This window comes from Symsagittifera roscoffensis, chromosome 5 (genome assembly GCF_963678635.1).
Source record: "Symsagittifera roscoffensis chromosome 5, txSymRosc1.1, whole genome shotgun sequence".
Taxonomy (NCBI): Eukaryota; Metazoa; Xenacoelomorpha; order Acoela; family Convolutidae; genus Symsagittifera; species Symsagittifera roscoffensis.
The window spans coordinates 43,189,681-43,203,153 of record NC_087066.1 but is presented as its reverse complement, the minus strand read 5'-3'; the positions used below and the strand labels follow the sequence as shown (position 1 = coordinate 43,203,153).

General features: G+C 29.6%; 1 protein-coding gene across 1 annotated transcript in view; it reads left to right on the top strand.

Annotated features, from left to right (window-relative positions):
* Positions 1-374: 374 nt before the first annotated feature.
* The window catches only part of LOC134846738 (histamine H1 receptor-like), a 99,537-nt gene continuing 86,438 nt past the window's right edge, over positions 375-13,473 (top strand). Inside the window, exon 1 of the mRNA XM_063864126.1 lies at positions 375-1,291. The gene's annotated coding sequence lies outside the window, so the exon portion shown is untranslated. The remainder of the gene's footprint in view (positions 1,292-13,473) is intronic.

The following is a 13,473-nucleotide window of genomic DNA, read 5'->3' as shown; positions in this document are numbered from 1 at the left end:
TACTACTTAGGTCAAGTGTCGCAATTTTGACAAACTCCCAAAAGGCCTTTTGTTGTTTTGAGGGGGAAAAGGCCGCATTTTGAATGAAATATGGCACACGTGAAAAACACCACCAACGGCGACGTATTTTCCCACATGTAAATTAGACTCGATAACGCGCCAAGAAAATCAGCCAAATTTCCACTCAATAAATTACTCCAAGGCTGAAAATTTGGGCGCTTACAACAATAGAAGCCAATCACTAAGTAGATTCAAGGAAAACACATAATCAATTGGTTGAAAAAGGCTCGACAGTTTTATCTTGAAAAGGAGGAAAAGTTGCTCTGATTTGGCGTTTTAGCAATTGTTTTGTTGAAAACATCGTCCCGCGAGAAGTGGTCTCGTTCTGTGGGGAAAACCGGAACAAGGTGCATTGCAAGTTGTTACCGGATAGTTTTGAAGTACAACCGCTATTGGTAATTAGATTAGGAAGTTGTAGCTATTTTTGCTCTGATCCTAAATTTCCTTTCCCCATAACATGTTCAACCAATTGCAAGAGTGAAATAATATTTTATTCATTATCGCCCTTTTTTCGAATAACCCAGCTCCATACTTCAACTTAAAAATGCCCTCCCCAACGAGAATTACTTGAAGAAAAACAATTTTTGTACTGCAAGCATGAGCAAATTGTGAACTAAAATTACAAGGTAGCGTGATGGACGCACTAAATTTTTTGAAGAAATTTACTTGTACAAATTGTTGTATCAGTACTGGCGCCCTAAGGCGTTTTCAATTAATTATTCAAAGCAGCGGATGATTTGTTTTGTGTTTTATAGCTTAACTTCTCTTAAAAGATTGATTTACGACTAACATTCAACAACCCCCACCCTTATAAAGATTTCTGGTTCTTCTTTTGACCTTCTCGTTTTCTTACTTTTTATGGATGTAAGAATAAGTGTACACTGAATTAAACTCGTGTTAAGATCCATTTAATTCGTGGACTTCTTAGTTATTCAATTTTACGTCAAAATTCTTCATCAATAGATTTGTACCCACAAAATTTATGGATTAATTAGAGCGAAGATAATAAACCGCAGCAATCCAATTGTCTCGCCATCCACTTCAAAAAAGTTAGCAATGACATAAAGCAGTGTGCGCTAATTTTTCACCCCAGTTCTCTGACAAATATTGCCCAGTTAGAAGTAGATATAATTGTAGGCGAAATAACAGGTCACTTTTGCATCGAAGAAATCCTCAGAAAGTTCTGCATCGGAAAGTTTCTCAGGATTCGAAGAAAGTCAAAACTTCTCAGGTGAGTTTTTTTTTCGTTCTAGACTTCACCGATAGAAAATATTTCCTTTTACAAGTTGGATTGGTCGATGAGTTGTGTCAAAATGAGTCAACGGTTTTGTTATAATACGTTTCATAAAACGATGAAAACCGTTATACAATCATTACGAGACCAAACTGTGCACTGGATAGGAGCAAAATTTTGTGTCTGTATGTTCCTGGATTCCAGAGACAAGTCTTTAAACATGTGAAATTTTTGTCGGAACGATCAAAGGAAAAAAATAACAAAGGAGATTAAAGGGAGCGTCCTTGTTGCGGAATCCGCTTACAATGCACAAAATGCACAGTTTGGCCTCGTATTGATAGAAGAAAAAGTCACTCCCGAAGTAACCTTGGTTGACCACGCAAAAAAACACTAGTCTACACTATCATACTTGGAGATATGGTCGGATATAGGATTTACACGAGGGGGGCAACTTCACAAGGAAATTTTTAGATCATCATATTTAAAGAAAAGTTTGAAAAAAAAACAAACCAAAAAAACTACGTTTATAGACAACTTTCGATGAATTGTCGAAGGTAGAGAGAGTCCGCTCACCCACCCTTTATCTAAATTCTCTAGTGTATTGAGGTTATTGAAACGCTTGTCACAAAAATCCCGGGTTGACCTCCTTACAAAAAAAAATGCTTGTCATACAATTCAATAAAGGGAATTTATCCATAAAACGCTTATCATACAATTTATTGAGAAATTTTTATGATAAACTTTGTTTTCATACAAACAAAATTTTACAAAACATGTAAATTTGTTTTAAAGTTTTTTTAGAAGAAATTATTGCCGTTTTTGATGAAGGAAAGCCGTTTGTTCCTCAAAAAACTTGATTTTCTCAAATATGGGAGAAAACTTATTATACAAATATTGTTAAAGAAAAATGTACTATCAGCATTTTTTCAGAGAAAATTTTCAATATTGGAGAAAAAAGTTATCTCTTACTTGAGTCGCTATATCAGCTCTATGTTTAAGCAAACCTTTTTTTCTTTCTATGAAATTCGTTCGACTAGCTTTTTTTTATCAAACCGTATTTTCAATTGCTTTTGCCTACTACGCAACAAAATTGTAAAAAATAATTATTATAAGAATTAAATTTTATGCTAAACAAATTTTAAATGACGAAGATAACTAAAAGTTCAAAATTGATTGGAAATCCAAAAACTTTTACTTGTGGTTAAATTTTGTGGATAACATTGTCCATCCACAGCATACAAAATCTTCAAAGTTTAAAGCACTGATTTTTGTAGTATGTTACAACTGAAATTGAAACGCTGTTTTCCTTGCTACCAGCATTTTATCAGAGAAATTTTTCCTTATTGGGGAAAAAATTATCTCTGAACCCAATTGCTACATCAGCTCCATGCTAAGGCAAACCTTTTTTTATTTCTATAAAATTCGTATGACTAGCATTTTTTATCAAGAAGTTTTCTCAGTTATTTTTGCTCTCTACGCAAAAAAAAATGAAAAAAAATATTATGATAACAGAATTTTATGCTAAACACTTTCAAAATGACATAGAAAAGGAAAAGTTTAAGAATGAGTAAAAATCCGAAAACTTTACTTGAGATTAATTGTTGTTGATAGCATCGTCCATGCACAGCATACAAAACCCCCAATGCGGTAAATTCAAAGCACTGATTTACATGGTTTGTTTTAACTGAAAATTAAACGTTTTGTTTTCCTTGCTACCAGCATTTTATAAGAGAAAATTTTCATTATTGGGGAAAAATTTCTCTCACTCCAGTCGCTATATCAGCTCTATGTTTAGGGAAACCTTTTTTTCTTTCTATGAAATTCGTGTGATTAGCATTTTTTATTAAGTCGTTTTTTCAGTTGTGTTTGCTTACTACGCCAAAAAAATGGAAAAAAAAGAATATTATGATAACTAAATTTCATGCTAAACACTTTTTAAAAGACAAAGAAAATAAAAGTTTAAACTTGACTGAATATCCAAAAAAAATTACTGGAGAATAACTCATGTTCAAAACGTCGTCCACGCACAACATACTCAACCTTCATTGCGTTATATTCATTCAAAGCATTGTTTTACGTAGTGTGCTCCAACTGAACATAAAACATTTCTTTTCCTTGCTACCAGCTTTTTATCAGAGAAAAAAATCATTATAGCGGAAAAAATTATCTCTCACTTCAGTCGCTAAATCAGCTCTATGTTAAGCAAACCTTTTTTTCTTTCTACGAAATTCGTATGACTAGCGTTTTTCATCAAGCCGTATTTTCAGCTGTTTTTGCTTTTTACGCAAAAAAAACTGACAAAATTTCTAATACTCTAAAAACTAATTTTTATGCTGCCAGCCTTTTATCAGAGAAAAATTTCATTATTGGGGAAAAAGTTATCTCTTACTTGAGTCGCTATATCAGCTCTATGTTTAAGCAAACCTGTTTTTTTTTCAAAGAAGTTCGTATGACTAGCGTCTTTTATCACACCGTACATTCAATTAGTTTTGCTTACAACGCAAAAAAGTGGAAAAATAAAAATTAATAGATTATAAGAATTAAATTTCATTCTAAACAACTTTTAAATGACAAAGTAAACTAAAATTTGAAATCCAGTAAAAGTCCAAAAATTTTCACTTGTGTTTAAATTTTGTTGATAACTTCATCCATGCGCATCATACAAAACTTTCAATGCATTAATTTTAAAGCACTGATTTTTTAGTGTGTTACAACTGAAAATGAAACGTTTTTTTTCCTTGCCACCAGCATTTTATCAGAAAAAGTATACATTATTGGGGAAAATTTATCTCTCACTCCAATTGCTATATCAGCTCTATGTTAAAGTATACCTTTTTTTTTCTATGAAATTCGTACGACTAGCATTTTTTATCAAGTGGTTTTCTCAGTTATTCTTGTTTACCACGCAAAAAAACTGGAAAAAAAGAAAATCAGAACATTATGATAAGTAAATTTTATGCACAACACTTTTTAAACGACAACAGAATCATAATTTTAAAACTGAGTGAAAAAGCAAAAAATTTCACTTGAGGTTAAATAATGTTCAAAACATCGTCCACGCGCACAACATACGAAACTTTCAATGCGGTAAACTTAAAGCATTGGCTTATGTATTGTGTTTTAACTGAAAAGTAAACGTTTTGTTTTCCTTGGTACCAGCATTTTATCAGAGAAAACTTTGATTATTGGAGAAAAATTATTTCTTACTTCAGTCGCTATATCAGCTCTGTGTTTAATCAAATTTTTTTCTGTTTTTAAGAAATGCATTTGATTAGCATTTTTTATCAAACCTTTTTTTCAATTATTTTTGCTTTTTACGCAAAAAAATGAAAAAAAAACTTATAATACTATGATCATTAAGTTTTAAGCTAAACAATTTTTAAATGACCAAGAGAACCAAACTTTAAAAGTGAATGAAAATCCAAAATTTTACTTGATGTTAAAATTTGTTGATAACATCGTCTACGCACAATATAGAAAACATTCAATGCGGTAAACTCATTGCATTGCTTTACGTAGTGTGGTACCATTGAAACTAAAACGTTTTTTTTTCCGTGCTGCCAGCCTTTTATTAGAGAAAAGTTTCATTGTTGGGGAAAAAATCACCTCTCTTATTCAGTCGTTATATCAGCTCTATGCTTCTGCAAACCTGTTTTTTTTTCAATGAAATTCGTATGACTATAGTTTTTTATCAAAACGTACATTCAATTACTTTTGCTTACAACGCAAAAAAAGTGGAAAAGAAGTTTAAATTTTTAGAAGAATTAAATTTTATGCTAAACAATTTTTAATTGACGAAGAAAACTAAAAGTTTAAAAGTGAGTGAAAGTCCAAAAACTTTTATTTGTGGTTAAAATTTGTTGATAACATCGTCCATGCACAGCATACGAAACGTTAAATTTAAAGCGCTGATTTTTGTAGTGATTTACAACTGAAAAAAAAAGTTTCATTTTCTTTGCTACCAGCTTTTTATCAGAGAAAGTTTTATTTTTTTTTGGAAAAACGTTATTTCTCACTTCAGTCGCTATATCAGCTCTTTGTTTAAGCAAACTTTTCTTTCTTTCTATAAAATTCGTTTGACTAGCTTTTCTTATTAAGTCGTTTTTTCAGTTCTTTTTTCCTAATACGCAAAAAAATTGGAAAAAAAAGATAATTGAAAAATTTTGATAACAAAATTTTGTGTTTAACACTTTTTAAATGACAAAGAAAATGAAGAAATTAAAATTGAGTGAAAATCCAAATACTTTTACCTTAGGTTAAAAAGTGTTGATTTTGTTAAATTTTGTTGATAACATCGTCCACGCACAAGATACCAATCCTTCAATGCGGTAAACTCAAAGCCTTGATTTACATGGTGTCTTTTAACTGAGAATAAAACGTTTTGTTTTCCTTGCTACTAGCATGTTATCAGACCAAGTTTTCATTACTAGGGAAAAAATTTATCTCACACTTTAGTCGCTATGTCAGCTCCATGTTTCTGCCAACCTTTTTTTCGTTAAAGAAATTCGTATGACTAGCACTTTTTTTAAACAAACCGCATTGTCAATTATCATTGCTTAAAAAGCATAAAAAGTGAAAAAAAATAAAACTTTGCACGAATTAACTTTTATGCTTAACTTTTTAAACGACAAAGAAAACTAAAAATTTAAAATTGAGTGAAAATCCAAAAACTTTTACTTGAAGTTAAATTTTGTCGATAACATCGTCCACGCTCAAAATACAAATCCTTCACGTTAAATTCAAAGCATTGACTTATGTAGTGCATTACAACTGAAAATATAATGTTTTGTTTTCCCTGCCACCTGCTTTTTATCAGAGAAGATTTTCATTTTTTGGGAAAAATGTTTTTTCTAACTTCAGTCGCTATATCAGCTCTATGTTTGAGCAAATCTTTTTTCTTTCTATAAAATTCAAATGACATGCTTTGTTATCAAACCGTTGTTTCCATTTTTTATGCTTACTAAGCAAAAAATTGGAAAATTAAAATTTAAAATTTTACAAGAACTAAACTTTATGCTAAACACTTTTTAAAAAACTACTAAGAAAACTAAAAGTTTAAAATTCAGTGAAAATCCAAAAATTTTACTTCAGTTTATATATTGTTGATAAAGTCGTCCACGCAAAACATACAAAACTTTCAGTACGCTAAGCTCAAAGCCTTGATTTACATGGTGTCTTTTAACTAGAAATAAAACGTTTTGTTTTCCTTGCTGCTAGCATTTTATCAGAGCAAATTTTCATTACTGGGGAAAAAAGTTATCTCTCACTTCAGTCGCTATATGAGCTCTATGTTTATGCCAACCTTTTTTTCTTTATATGAAATTCGTATGACTAGCTTTTTTTATCAAACCGTATTTTTCAATTATTTCTCCTTACTACGCAAAAAAATGAAAAATTGAGATTTAAATTTTTACAAGAATTATTTTTTATGCTAAGCTTTATTACAAGACAAAGAAAACTATAAGTTCAAAAATGAGTCAAAACCTAAAAACTTTTAATTGAGGTTAAATTTTGTTGATAACATCGTCCACGCACAAGATACCAATCCTTCAATGCGGTAAACTCAAAGCCTTGATTTACATGGTGTCTTTTAACTGAGAATAAAACGTTTTGTTTTCCTTGCTACTAGCATGTTATCAGACCAAGTTTTCATTACTAGGGAAAAAATTTATCTCACACTTTAGTCGCTATGTCAGCTCCATGTTTCTGCCAACCTTTTTTTCGTTATAAGAAATTCGTATGACTAGCACTTTTTTTTAAAACAAACCGCATTTTCAATTATCATCGCTTACTAAGCAAAAAAAGTGAAAAAAAAATAAAATTTTGCATGAATTAACTTTTATGCTTAACTTTTTTAAACGACAAAGAAAACTAAAAATTTAAAATTGAGTGAAAATCCAACAACTTTTACTTGAAGTTAAATTTTGTTGATAACATCGTCCACGAACAAAAAACAAATCCTTCAATGCGTTAAATTCAAAGCATTGACTTATATAGTGCATTACAACTGAAAATATAACGTTTTGTTTTCCTTGCCACCTGCTTTTTATCAGAGAAGATTTTCAATTTTTGGGAAAAAAATTTTTCCTCACTTCAGTCGCTATATATCAGCTCTATGTTTGAGCGAACCTTTTTTCATTCTATAAAATTCAAATGACATGCATTTTTATCAAACCGTTGTTTCAATTTTTTATGCTTACTACGCAAAAAATTGGAAAACTAAAAATTAAAATTTTACAAGGCTTAAATTTTATGCTAAACACTTTTTTAAAAAACTACTAAGAAAACTAAAAGTTTAAAATTGAGTGAAAATCTAAAAATTTTAATTGAGTTTATATATTGTTGATAAAATTTTCCACGCAAAACATACAAAACCTTCAGTACGCTAAGCTCAAAGCCTTGATTTACATGGTGTCTTTTAACTAGAAATAAAACGTTTTGTTTTCCTTGCTGCTAGCATTTTATCAGAGCAAATTTTCATTACTGAGGAAAAAAGGTATCTCTCACTTCAGTCGCTATATGAGCTCTATGTTTATGCCAACCTTTTTTTCTTTAAATGAAATTCGTATGACTAGCACTTTTTATCAAACCGTAATTTCAATTATTTCTCCTTACTACGCAAAAAAGTGGAAATTTAAAATTTATTTTTTTTACCAGATATAAATTTTATGCTAAACTTTAATAAAGGACGAAGAAAACCAAAGGTTTAAAATGAGTCAAAACCCAAAAACTTTTATTGAGGTTAAATTTTGTTGATAACATCGTTCACGCACAAGATACCAATCTTTAAATGCTGTAAACTCAATGCTTTGATTTACATGGTGTCTTTTAACTGAAAATAAAACGTTTTGTTTTCCTTGCTACTAGCATTTTATCAGACCAAATTTTCATTACTAGGGAAAAACATATCTCACACTTTAGTCGCTATATCAGCTCTATGTTTCTGCCAACTTTTTTTTCTTTTCAAGGAAATTCGTATGACTAGCACTTTTTATCCAACCGTAATTTCAATTATTTTTCCTTACTACGCAAAAAAATGGAAATTTAATATTTAATTTTTTTCCCAGATATAAATTTTAAGCTAAACTTTATTAAAGGTCGAAGAAAACCAAAAGTTTAAAATGAGTCAAAACCCAAAAAATTTTAATTGAGGTTAAATTTTAATGATAACATCGTCCACGCACAAGATACCAATCCTTAAATGCGGTAAACTCAATGCTTTGATTTACATGGTGTCTTTTAACTGAAAATAAAACGTTTTGTTTTCCTTGCTACTAGCATTTTATTAGACCAAATTTTCATTACTAGGGAAAAACATATCTCGCACTTAAGTCGCTATATCAGCTCTATGTTTCTGCCAACTTTTTTTTCTTTTAAATGAAATTCGTATGACTAGCACTTTTTTTTTTAACAAACCGCATTTTCAATTATCATTGCTTACTAAGCAAAAAAAAGAAAAAAATTTTTTTGAAAGATTTAACATGTATGCTTAATTTTTTTAAACGACAAAGAAAACTCAAATTTTAAAGTTGAGTGAAAATCCAAAATTTTTTTACTTGAAGTTAAATTTTGTTGATAACATTGTCCACGCACAAGATACAAATCCTTCAATGCGTTAAATTCAAGGCATTGACGCGCGTAGTGCATTACAACTGAAAATATAACGTTTTGTTTTCCTTGCCACCTGCTTTTTATCAGAAACGTTTTTCATTTTTGGGGAAAAACGTTTTCTCTCACTTCAGTCGCTATATCAGCTCTATGTTTGAGCGAACCTTTTTTCTTTCTATAAAATTCAAATGACGTGCATTTTTATCAAACCGTTGTTTCAATTTTTTATGCTTACTACGCAAAAAATTGGAAAACTAAAAATTAAAATTTTACAAGAACTAAACTTTATGCTAAACATTTTTTAAAAAGCTAAGAAAACTGAGAGTTTAAAATTGAGTGAAAATCCAAAAATTTTAATTGAGTTTATATATTGTTGATAAAATCGTCCACGCAAAACATACAAAAACTTCAGTACGCTAAGCTCAAAGCCTTGATTTACATGGTGTCTTTTAACTAGAAAAAAAACGTTTTGTTTTCCTTGCTACTAGCATTTTAGCAGAGCAAATTTTCATTACTGGGGAAAAAAGTTATCTCTCATTTCAGTCACTGTATCAGCTCTATTTTTCTGCCAACCTTTTTTTTATATGAAATTCGTATGACTATCACTTTTTATCAAACCGTAATTTCAATTACTTCCCCTTACTACGCAAAAAAATGGAAAATAAAATTTTAATTTTTTTACCAGAAAAAAACTTTATGCTAAACTTTATTAAAGGACGAAGAAAACCCAAAACTTTTAATTGATGTTAAATTTTGTTGATAACATCGTCCACGCACAAGATACCAATCCTTAAATGCGATAAACTCAATGCTTTGATTTACATGGTGTCTTTTAACTGAAAACAAAACGTTTTGTTTTCCTTGCTACTAGCATTTTATCAGACCAAATTTTCATTACTAGGGAAAAACATATCTCACACTTTACACTTTAGTCGCTATGTCAGCTCTATGTTTCTGCCAATTTTTTTTTCTTTTCAATGAAATTCGTATGACTATCACTTTTTATCAAACCGTAATTTCAATTACTTCCCCTTACTACGCAAAAAAATGGAGAATAAAAATTTAATTTTTTTTACCAGAAAAAACTTTATGCTAAACTTTATTAAAGGACGAAGAAAACCAAAAGTTTAAAATGAGTCAAAAACCAAAAACTTTTAATTGAGGTTAAATTTTGTTGATAACATCGTCCACGCACAAGATACCAATCCTTAAATGCGGTAAACTCAATGCTTTGATTTACATGGTGTCTTTTAACTGAAAAGTAAAACGTTTTGTTTCCTTTGCTACTAGCACTTTATCAGACTAAATTTTCATTACTAGGAAAAAAAAATTTTCTCACACTTTAGTCGCTATATCAGCTCTTTGTTTCTACCAACTTTTTTTCTTTATATGAAATTCGCATGACTAGCACTTTTTTAACAAACCGCATTTTCAATTATCATTGCTTACTAAGCACAAAAAGTGAAAAAAAAAATTTTGAAAGAATAAACTTCTATGCTTATTTTTTTCTAAACGAGAAAGGAAACTAAAAATTTAAAATTGAGTGAAAATCCAAAAATTTTTACTTGAAGCTAAATTTTGTTGATAACATTGCCCACGCACAAGATACAAATCCTTCAATGCGTTAAATTCAAAGCATTGACTTACGTAGTGCATTACAACTGAAAACATAACGTTTTGTTTTCCTTGCCACCTGCTTTTTATCAGAGAAGTTTTTCATTTTTGGGGAAAAAAGTTTTCTCTCACTTCAGTCGCTTTATCAGCTCTATGTTTACGCCAACCTTTTTTTTGTTTATATGAAACTCGTATGACTAGCACTTTTTAACAAACCGCATTTTCAAGTATCATTGCTTACTAAGCAAAAAAAGTGAAAAAAGTTTTTTGAAAGAATTAACTTTTATGCTTAATTTTTTACAACAAAGAAAATTAAAAATTTAAAATTGAGTGAAAATCCAAATCCTTTTACTTGGAGTTAATTTTTGTTGATAACATTGTCCATGCACAAGATACAAATCCTTCAATGCGTTAAATGCAAAGCATTGACTTACGTAGTGCATTACAACTGAAAATATAACGTTTTGTTTTCCTTGCCACCTGCATTTTATCAGAGAAATTTTTCATTTTTGAGAAAAAAAGTTTACTCTCACTTCAGTCGCTATAGCAGCTCCATTTTTAAGCAAATCTTTCTATAAAATTCGTATGTCTTGCATTTTTATCAAACCGTTCTTTCATTCTTTTATGCTTATTACGCAAAAAGTTGGAAAAATGAAATTCAAAGTTTTACATGAACTAAATTTTATGCTAAACTTTTTTTAGAAAACGAAAAAAATTAAAAGTTTAAAATTGAGTGAAAATCCAAAAACTTTATTTGATTTTATATTTTGTTGATAAAATCGTTCACGCACAACAAAAAAAACCTTCAGTACGCTAAGCTCAAAACCTTGATTTACATGTTGTCTTTTAACTGTTCACTAGAAACAAAACGTTTTGCTTTCCTTGCTACTAGCATTTTATCAGAGCAAACTTTCATTACTGGGGAAAAAAGTTATCTCTCACTTCAGTCGCTACATCAGATCTATATTTATGCCAACCTTTTTTTCTTTATATGAAATTCGTATGACTAGCACTTTTTATCAAACCGTAATTTCAATAATTTTTCCTTACTACGCGCAAAAAAATGGAATATCAAAAATTAAATTTTTACAAGAAATAAATTTTATGATAAACTTTATTAAAAGACGAAGAAAACTAAAAGTTTGAAAAAATGAATCAAATCCCAAAAACTTTTAATTGAGGTTAAATTTTGTTGATAACATCGTCCACGCAAAACATACAAAACCTTCAGTACGCTAAGCTCAAAGCCTTGATTTACATGGTGTCTTTTAACTAGAAATAAAACGTTTTGTTTTCCTTGCTACTAGCATTTTATCAGAGCAAATTTTCGTTACTGGGGAAAAAAGTTGTCTCTCATTTCAGTCACTATATCAGCTCTATTTTTATGCCAACCTTTTTTTTATATGAAATTCGTATGACTAGCACTTTTTATCAAACCGCATTTTCAATTATCATTGCTTACTAAGCACAAGAAGTGAAAAATTTTTTTTTGAAAGAATAAACTTCTATGCTTATTTTTTTCTAAACGAGAAAGGAAACTAAAAATTTAAAATTGAGTGAAAATCCAAAATTTTTACTTGAAGTTATATATTGTTGATTAAATCGTCAACGCACAACATACAAAATTTTCAGTGCGCTAAACTCAAAGCCTTAATTTACAAAGTGTCTTTTAACTAAATTAAAAACGTTTTGTTTTCCTTTGCTACTAGCACTTTATCAGACTAAATTTTCATTACTAGGAAAAAAAAGTTATCTCACACTTTAGTCGCTATATCAGCTCCATGTTTCTACCAACTTTTTTTCTTTATATGAAATTCGCATGACTAGCACTTTTTTAACAAACCGCATTTTCAATTATCATTGCTTACTAAGCACAGAAAGTGAAAAAAAAATTTTTGAAAGAATAAACTTCTATGCTTATTTTTTTCTAAACGAGAAAGGAAACTAAAAATTTAAAATTGAGTGAAAATCCAAAAATTTTTACTTGAAGCTAAATTTTGTTGATAACATTGTCCACGCACAAGATACAAATCCTTCAATGCGTTAAATTCAAAGCATTGACTTACGTAGTGCATTACAACTGAAAACATAACGTTTTGTTTTCCTTGCCACCTGCTTTTTATCAGAGAAGTTTTTCATTTTTGGGGAAAAAAGTTTTCTCTCACTTCAGTCGCTATATCAGCTCTATGTTTGAGCAAATCTTTTTTTCTTTCTATAAAAATCAAATGACATGCATTTTTATCAAACCGTTATTTCAATTTTTTATGCTTACTACGCAAAAAATTGGAAAAATAAAATTTAAAACTTTACAAGAACTAAACTTTATGCTAAACACTTTTTAAAAAACGATGAAAACTAAAAATTTAAATTTGAGTGAAAATCCAAAATTTTTACTTGAAGTTATATATTGTTGATTAAATCGTCAACGCACAACATACAAAATTTTCAGTGCGCTAAACTCAAAGCCTTAATTTACAAAGTGTCTTTTAACTAAATTAAAAACGTTTTGTTTTCCTTTGCTACTAGCACTTTATCAGACTAAATTTTCATTACTAGGAAAAAAAAGTTATCTCACACTTTAGTCGCTATATCAGCTCTATGTTTCTACCAACTTTTTTTCTTTATATGAAATTCGCATGAATAGCACTTTTTTAACAAACCGCATTTTCAATTATCATTGCTTACTAAGCACAAAAAGTGAAAAAACTTTTTTTGAAAGAATAAACTTCTATGCTTATTTTTTTCTAAACGAGAAAGGAAACTAAAAATTTAAATTTGAGTGAAAATCCAAAAATTTTTACTTGAAGCTAAATTTTCTTGATAACATTGTCCACGCACAAGATACAAATCCTTCAATGCGTGAAATTCAAAGCATTGACTTACGTAGTGCATTACAATTGAAAACATAACGTTTTGTTTTCCTTGCCACCTGCTTTTTATCAGAGAATTTTTCTTTT